The sequence below is a fragment of the Propithecus coquereli genome, unplaced genomic scaffold, assembly GCF_000956105.1.
Source record: "Propithecus coquereli isolate 6110/MARCELLA unplaced genomic scaffold, Pcoq_1.0 Scaffold116, whole genome shotgun sequence".
Classification (NCBI taxonomy): Eukaryota; Metazoa; Chordata; class Mammalia; order Primates; family Indriidae; genus Propithecus; species Propithecus coquereli.
The window spans coordinates 4,585,878-4,593,826 of NW_012135636.1; positions in this window are offsets into that span (position 1 = coordinate 4,585,878).

Genomic DNA, 7,949 nt, shown 5'->3' on the forward strand with positions numbered 1-7,949 from the left:
CATATCCTGAATTGTTTTTCTGATTTCTTCATATTTTTTATTTGTGTTCTGTTGTATTTTATTGAGCTCCTTTAATATCATTATTTTGAATTCTTTCTCTGGCATTTTATAAATTTCTTTTTCATTGAATCTATTGCTGCAGAATTATTGTGTTCCTTTAATGGTGTCACATTTCCTTTCTTTTTCATGTTTCTTGTGTCCCTACATTGATATCCGTGCATCTAATATTACAGTCGCTTCTTTTAACTTTTTGGTTTGGCTTTCATAGGGGAAGACTTTCCTGAAGGTGTATCTGTGCTGTTGGTTGGGTAGAGCACTTTAGCTTTGATTCTGGGTATGTAGAGTAGTGTAGTCTTGTATGATTTATGTGGTTGTAAACCATGTCAGTGGTGCCTGTGATTTCCTCTGTGGCTTAGGCTGCTGTTAGTAGAGGTTGTGATGAGGTTTACCTGGCGATGGGGATGCCAAGTGGGCCAGTTCTTGGGTCCCAGTAGTGGCAGCAGTGAGGCGAGTGTGCCTGTCCTTGGGCCCCCAGGTAGCATACACAGGCATCAGTGTTAGTGGGTCTAAGCAGGCCTATTCTTGGGCCGGTGGCTTGCATGGGTGCTGACAGTGGCAGCAGTAGGCCGGGTGGGTGGGAGGGTCATTGGGCCCCCGGACAGCATGTGTGGCATGGGCAATAGATGTAGCGGTAGTGGGACAACTCTCAGGCTCCCAGGCAGCATGTGCTTTTGTTAGCAGTGGTTGCAGTGGGCTGGGTGGGCCAGTTTCCAGGACCCCAGGTGGTGCCTGTGGGTGGGCACCAGCTGTGATGTTAGCAGCATGCAGGGTGGGCCCATCTGCATGCCCCCAGGAGGAATGCACAGATGCCAGTGGTGGATGGGGTGGGCGATCTCCAGGCCCCTGTGCAATGTCTTTGGGTACTGGTGGGAGCAGGGCCAGGCTTTGGGGGCCTGTCCTTGTCATCCTGGTGGTGTGCATGGGCACAGGCTGTAGGCCACCATCATTTGTGCTCTCTAGCAGTTGATCCTCTTCTAGCAGGGACAAAGTCAATTCACCTGGCTTATTCACAAATGGGTTGTGAATCCGTATCTTCCCAGTTCCGGGGTCTTTTGCGGTTGGGAAGTAATGCTCAAACTCTTTTGAAAGCTGAAATAGGTGATCATGTACCAGCTGGGAGAAAGAAGGTGCGGGCTCAGCCTCTTTCAAAACCTCTGCTAATGTTTGAAACATGTCAAAGATCCCAGTGTTCACTCGTCGCCCCCATAATTCTAGTTTGGCTTTGAATGCAGCCACTTTATCTGCCGACTTGAACACAGTTGTTCTTCTCTGAAGTGACAGATTGAGTTTGTTGAGCAGGTTGAATTTGTCACACAAGTAAGCAAGTGTTGTGACCCATTCATTCCGTGTCACTGAAATGTGCTGCCAGTGGTGACTGTTTTTCTAAAAGAAATCTCTGGAGCACCTCTCATAACTCAAAAACTCTGGCCAGTGACCTACCATTAGAAAGCCATCTCACTTCTGTGAATAAGAGAAGACGCGTGTGCTCTGCGTCCATCTCCTCACAGAGCTACGCAAACAGACGTGAGTTAAGGGCATGTACTTTAATGTGGTTGATAATTTTAATCACATCCTGAAAAATGTTGTTTAGTTCAGGTGACATTTTTTGGCTCGCCAGCATTTCTCTATCGATGACACAGTGTGATTCAGAAGCAACCTCCTTGGCCTGAGTGGTGAAACCAGAAACCCATCCAGTCATGGCAGCCACTCCATCTGTGCATATACTGATACAAAATGACCAATTCAGTTTTCCTCATATGTAATCATTCAAAGACTCGAATAGTTCTGCAGCTGTGGTGTTGGCTGGCAACAAAAGTGCACATAACATATCCTCCTGCACATCCTTCTGAAAAATCTATCGCAGAAAAACAAGCATTGTTGTCTTGTTGTCAACATCAGTAGACTCGTCAACCTGCATTGTGTTCCACAGTGACTTAATCATCCTAATAATTGTGCCTCACTATCCTCTGCTGTTTCATCAATTTGTCTAGTTATGGTGCTAGCCGAAAGAGAAACACGTGCCACCTTTTGAACTGCAGCCTCTCCTAAAAGTTCACAGTGAATGTCCTTGGCAGCAGGCAGGATCAACTCTTCACCAATATTAAAGGGCTTCTTAGCTTTAGCAATGCGGTCAGACACTAAAAATGAAGCTCTCAGTGCAGACACATTTGATGAAGTGGTGGCCTTCAATAATTGCTTCTGTTCTTCATGTTCACATTTTCTTCTTTTGAAAAACTCCAGAGGCTTGTCTTTTAACGCAGGCTACTTGGTCTCCATGTGGCGAAGCAGTTGTGAAGCTTTTGTGGCTTCATTGGATCCTGGTCACCACATATTATACAAAGCGGGCTTGGAGAATGTGAATCACCTGATGCAATGAACCCGTAATTTAAGGAGGACTCTTTGGTATTTTCCTTTAAATGCAGCTTTCATTTCGTTGGCAGTCTTCTGCTGTCTCATCACTGGGTCTTTCCTCCTTTTCAAAGAAGCTCTCCAGTGACTTATTAATATTATATTTTACTCATTTTTGCTAGGGTTAGCTTGTGGGCTTACCAAAACTGTGACCGAGACAAATGTGCAGTGCAGGAAAGCAGCGCGGTTGGAAGTGGTAAATAAAATAATGGGCAGCCTACGCATGGACTAAAGTAAGTGTTGGATTCTGACTTAAAGCCTGCCACTGGATGCAGCTGTACAATTGAAGTAAGATGCTCACTTGACACTATAAAGCCTGCCACCAGATGCAGCTTAATTGTCACTTGCCACTCAACTGATAGGGTTTTGATATGAGTCTCCAAGCAATTGATTTATTATGGTCTCTGTGCAGTCAAGCCTCTCTGCTAATGATAATCTGTATTCGCAGCCGCTCCCCGGCACTAGCATCACCGCCTCAGCTCCACCTCAGATCATCAGGCATTAGATTCTCATAAGGAGCACGGGACCTAGATCCCTCCGTGTGCAGTTTACCGTAGGGTTCATGCTCCTATGAGAACCTAATTCTGCTGCTGATCTGACAGGAGGCGGAGCTCAGGTGGTGATGCCAGTGATGGGGAGTGGCTGTAAATACAGATGAAGCTTCACTGGCTTGCCCACCGCTCACCTCCTGCTGTGCGGCCCGGTTCCTAACAGGCCACAGACCGGTTCTGGTCTGTGGCCCGGGGCTTGGGGACCCTAGGCTCATGAGGATGTACTTTAAAACTTTCAAAGTCTGAACTGAATCTGCTTCATTTTTCAATTCTGAGTTACAAAGGTCTGGATGTGGCAAAGGGAACCAGTAATTGACCTGGTTTGGTATGAGGTAAGGAAGATATATAATTAGTAAATAAATATTCTTCCCAAGGGCTTGTTAATGGGAGAAGCATTTACTCCCAATTAAAACTTCTTAAGACCCTTTTGTTTTCTGAATTCTTTTTCACTTATGGAAGGGGGCTAACACTTCAGTTCTAAAGAATTGGTTAGCTAGATGTAATAATGTACTCTGTTGATTAAAGTTGCATTTCTTCTATTTTTTGTGATATTACTGAAATGGTTCATCATTAGTTCATACTTTATTCATTATTTACCTCAAATAGAGTTTGTGCCATGTTAAGTTCAGCATAGAATTGTAAAGCTTTTAGAAACCATGTAAAATGAGAGCATTATTAAAATTGTGGATCCAATTAAGAGCTGAAAACTTCAAAGACAACCTGAACAATGAATATTTTGTTACTGCTTCACTGAACAAAATTACATAACTAACTAAAGTATCTTCTTTCATAAGCTGAAATTATGAATTATGAATCTTGTTTAGAAAAAAAATCTAGTCTCTGGTAGGCTATTTAAAGTTGCATGTTGTTATTTTAGTTACATGGCTTTTTGGTTGTAACCTAAAGCAAACAAAGTAAGAAATGGTGAAAAATTGATTAAGTGGATTTAAATTTCTTTATCTGTAAAACGAGGGAATTAGACAAGTTGATTTCTAAAGTATTTTTTTAATATTGAAAATATTTTAAATGAGTAACAATTGTGCCATTTTATGCTGTGGGTTGACTTAGTGTGTTTAAAACTTAAATATTTCAAATACAAAGAAAATTAGCTGTAGCATTTTAAAATTAATTTATCATTAGGTTTAAAAAATAACTTATGAAAATTGAGAAGCATGGCAAATTTTACATTTTAATTATTAAGTGAAACATAACCATTTCAAGCCAAAGGTGACCTAAGTATTTAGGAAGAGAATTTGTTTTTTTCAATCTCATATGGGGATGTTTAGTAACAAAAATGTTTCCTAGTTTATTATTTAACATGCTGTTTGTTATTTATAATCAGGTACAATAACTAGATAAGAATTGGACCCTCTTTGCTAATCGAACAGCATTTTAGACTTACATATCTACTATGGCCAAAGTAGTTTCTTTTACAAGAGATAGAACTTATGTTTCATACAATATTTCTCCTATGGGTCTTGACTAAATTCCCAAACAGAATTAGAAAGAATGCAAATTAGAAAGAAAAGGGTCATATGACTATTATCTGTAAATCATAATGACCAGAAACATAGTACAGGCATACCTTGTTTTATGATACTTTGCTTTAGTGCGCTTTGCAGATTTTGTGTTTTTTACAAATTGAAGGTTTGTGGCAACCTTGCATCAAGCAAGTATATTGGCGTTGTTTTTCCAATAGCATGTGCTCACTCCAGCCTTCAGCAACTACCACTTTGATCATCAGTGGCCATCAAAGTCAAGGTAAGACCCTCCACCAGCAAAAAGATTACAACTGGCTGAAGGCTCAGATGATCATTAGCATTGTTTAGCAATAAAGTATTTTTAAATTAAGGTATGTACATTGTTTTTTTTTTAGCTATAATGCTATCACACACTTAATGGACTACAATATAGTGTAAATAACTTTTATATGCACTGGGAAACTCAAAAATTCGTGTGATTCACTTTATTGGCATATTTGCTTTATTGCGGGGTTCTGGAACAGAACCCGCAGTGTCTCCAGGGTAAGCCTGAACATAATGCCAAGCCCATTTGCTAATCGTTTAGCGCCTTAGCAAGGAATACTTGTTTTGTGAGAAAGTAGAATTTAACTTTGGTCAGTATACAAAGCTCTTGATAACGCATATCCACTTGGAGTATCCATGGACATCTATCCAAACAATCTCAGGTTTTTTTCCTTCATGTTCGACTTTTCTTTTTAAAGTTTGTCTTATTTTGCTGCTTTGTTATTGTAACTTCAAACCTTATAGTTTAAGCCTGTGTTCTATGTCTTTCTACATCTTTTTTTTTTGAGACAGAGTCTCACTGTGCTGCCCGGGCTAGAGTGCCCTGGCGTCAGCCTAGCTCACAGCAACCTCAAACTCCTGGGCTCAAGCAATCCTTCTGCCTCAGCCTCCCGAGTAGCTGGGACTACAGGCATGCGCCACCATGCCCGGCTAATTTTTTCTATATATTTTTAGTTGTCCAATTAATTTCTTTCTAATTTTAGTAGAGACGGGGTCTTGCTCTTGCTCAGGCTGGTTTCAAACTCCTGAGCTCAAACAATCCGCCCCCTCGGCCTCCCAGAGTGCTAGGATTACAGGCGTGAGCCACCGCGCCCGGCCTTCTACATCTTTTTAAGTCCAAATTCCATGTCCTTACCTGATTTCCCTCCTGAATGTTTTCTAGATATAGTGATATTAATGCTGAACCAAAAGTTAATATGCCATTCATTGAACAAGGGTATATCGAGAGTCTATTATTTATTTCCTAGGCATTATTCTAAGTGCGCAGGAGACAGTCAATGATAAGACGGACAAAGTCCGCCCTTGTGGGATCTTACATTCAGTTAACATGGGGTAGACAGACCATAACAAAGAAAATGTAAAAAAAGGCATTTGCAAGTAGCGCACTCTGAAGAAAGTAAAAACAGGTAATAGTAGAATGTGGTCCAGAAAGCTGCTCTGAGGGAATTTCTAGCCGAGTTGTGAGTAATGAAAAAAAGGTGAATGTGGGGAGCATAGCATTCCACAAAGAGGAAACAAGTGCAAGTACAGCTCTGAGCAGAAAGAAATGAGCTTTTATTTTGAGGAAAAGAAAGGCAGTGTGGTGCAGTGGAGTGAGCACAGCAGAGCGGTGTGGGATCAGGTCAGCAAGAGGTGGGCCAGATGTCAGCCTTGAAGGCCATGTTAGGGAGTTAGGATTTCATTCTAAGAACAAGAGGCCAGCGGAAAATTTTTATATGACCATTTTATTTTATATAAAATGAAAACAACTTTCATATGTGTGTGGAGAATGGACTGAAGAGTAGAGAGAGTAGAAACAAAGAAATAAATTAAGAGACTATTGAAATAGTATAGCTGAGAACTAACGGTGGCAAGAAAAGATGGAAAAGGAAGAGAAGTGGATGGCTTTGGAATTTATTTTAAAGCCACGGACTCGCTGATGGATTAGATGTGGAGGGTGAGAGACAGAGGGATCAAGAGTGACTCGGTTTTTGATTGCAGCAGTTGGGAGAATAGTGATGTCACTGGAAACTGAGAAACGGGAGGAAATAAGTTTTGGAGGAGGCAAAAATCAAGAATTCTGCACGGCCATGTTAAGTTGGAGATTCCTATTTAGACATCCAAAGGACGATCCCAAGGAGGAAGTATGAGTTTAGAGCTTGTGGAGGAGAGTCCCGTAGGGCTAAGGAAACAAACTGGGGAGTCATCAGCATAAAGGTAACCTTGGGAGTGGATGAGATTACCCAGGGAGTGAACATAGACAGACAAATTGTAAAAATGTTCAGTTCACATCAAGTATGTATGGAAGTCATTTAAAATGTTCAATTTAGAAACCATTGTGATACATCAGGGAGGGTAAAAATGCATATCCAAGAAATGACTGAAAACCACACCATTCCTTTCTGATAAATTTAAGCCTTGCAATGCCTCTTCCAAGATGAACATCCATCCTTTGGCATGGTTTTCTTCTTCATGGATCAAAACATTTTACGACAAAATAGAGAAATGCATTTCAATTAAGGGGAATTAACTTCAGAGTGAGTGAGAACCTTCCTGCTTGGATTTAATTAATCTTTCTGGCATTGTTGTAGTAAATATATCAAAGGGAATGAGTATCAGTCTGTCTCAGACCACGTTTTACTTTCTGCCTGTTTCCCGTCACTTAGTTTTCTTGACCAACATGCTGCCACCTAGTTTTAGACCTTCGTATTCATCTGCTTCTTAGCAGGTTGTGCACTAGAAATGTATTACAAACAGAAAGCATAATTTGGCTACATGCAAAGATAATCCCTCTCTCAGGTTCCTTTGAAAGAGTGAGATTTAGGAAATCTTGCATGGAATGGCATTTATCATCCCTCAAAAGTGAGGATTTGCTGGAAATGGGATTTTTCTTGTGCTTAGGAGACCCATCCTAGATCACTTTCAGCTGGTATGAACCATTTAAAAACATCATTTGAGAAGATTTGAAATATTTTAGTATTTGAAAATGAACCTTAAAGTATTTAAAAATTCTCTCTGGAATGCTCTAGCTAAGTCAGAACAATTCTAATGGCAATATTAATATTTCTCCTATGATGCTAAATGTGACCTCTATTTTCCAAAATATCCAGGTGCAGCAGAGCTTGGAAATAAGGAAATTAAGATGATCTCTTACTGTATGTTTCAACTCCGAAACTAGTTTTGACACTTTAATTTCATGACTATTTTAACAGGTAACATGATTATTTAGTCACATGTTGAATTTGTACAATACATTATGCATTAGTTCTTAAAAGGCTTTCACACCTGTTTGTATTGGCTTTACATCAATCTGGTGATTAGGTAGGACAATTCCTCTGCTACAGACAGAACTGGTAGTGTACCTGGGCTGGAACCCAGACTACATTTCTAAAAGATAAGGACCCTTAAGCAAACAACAAACATA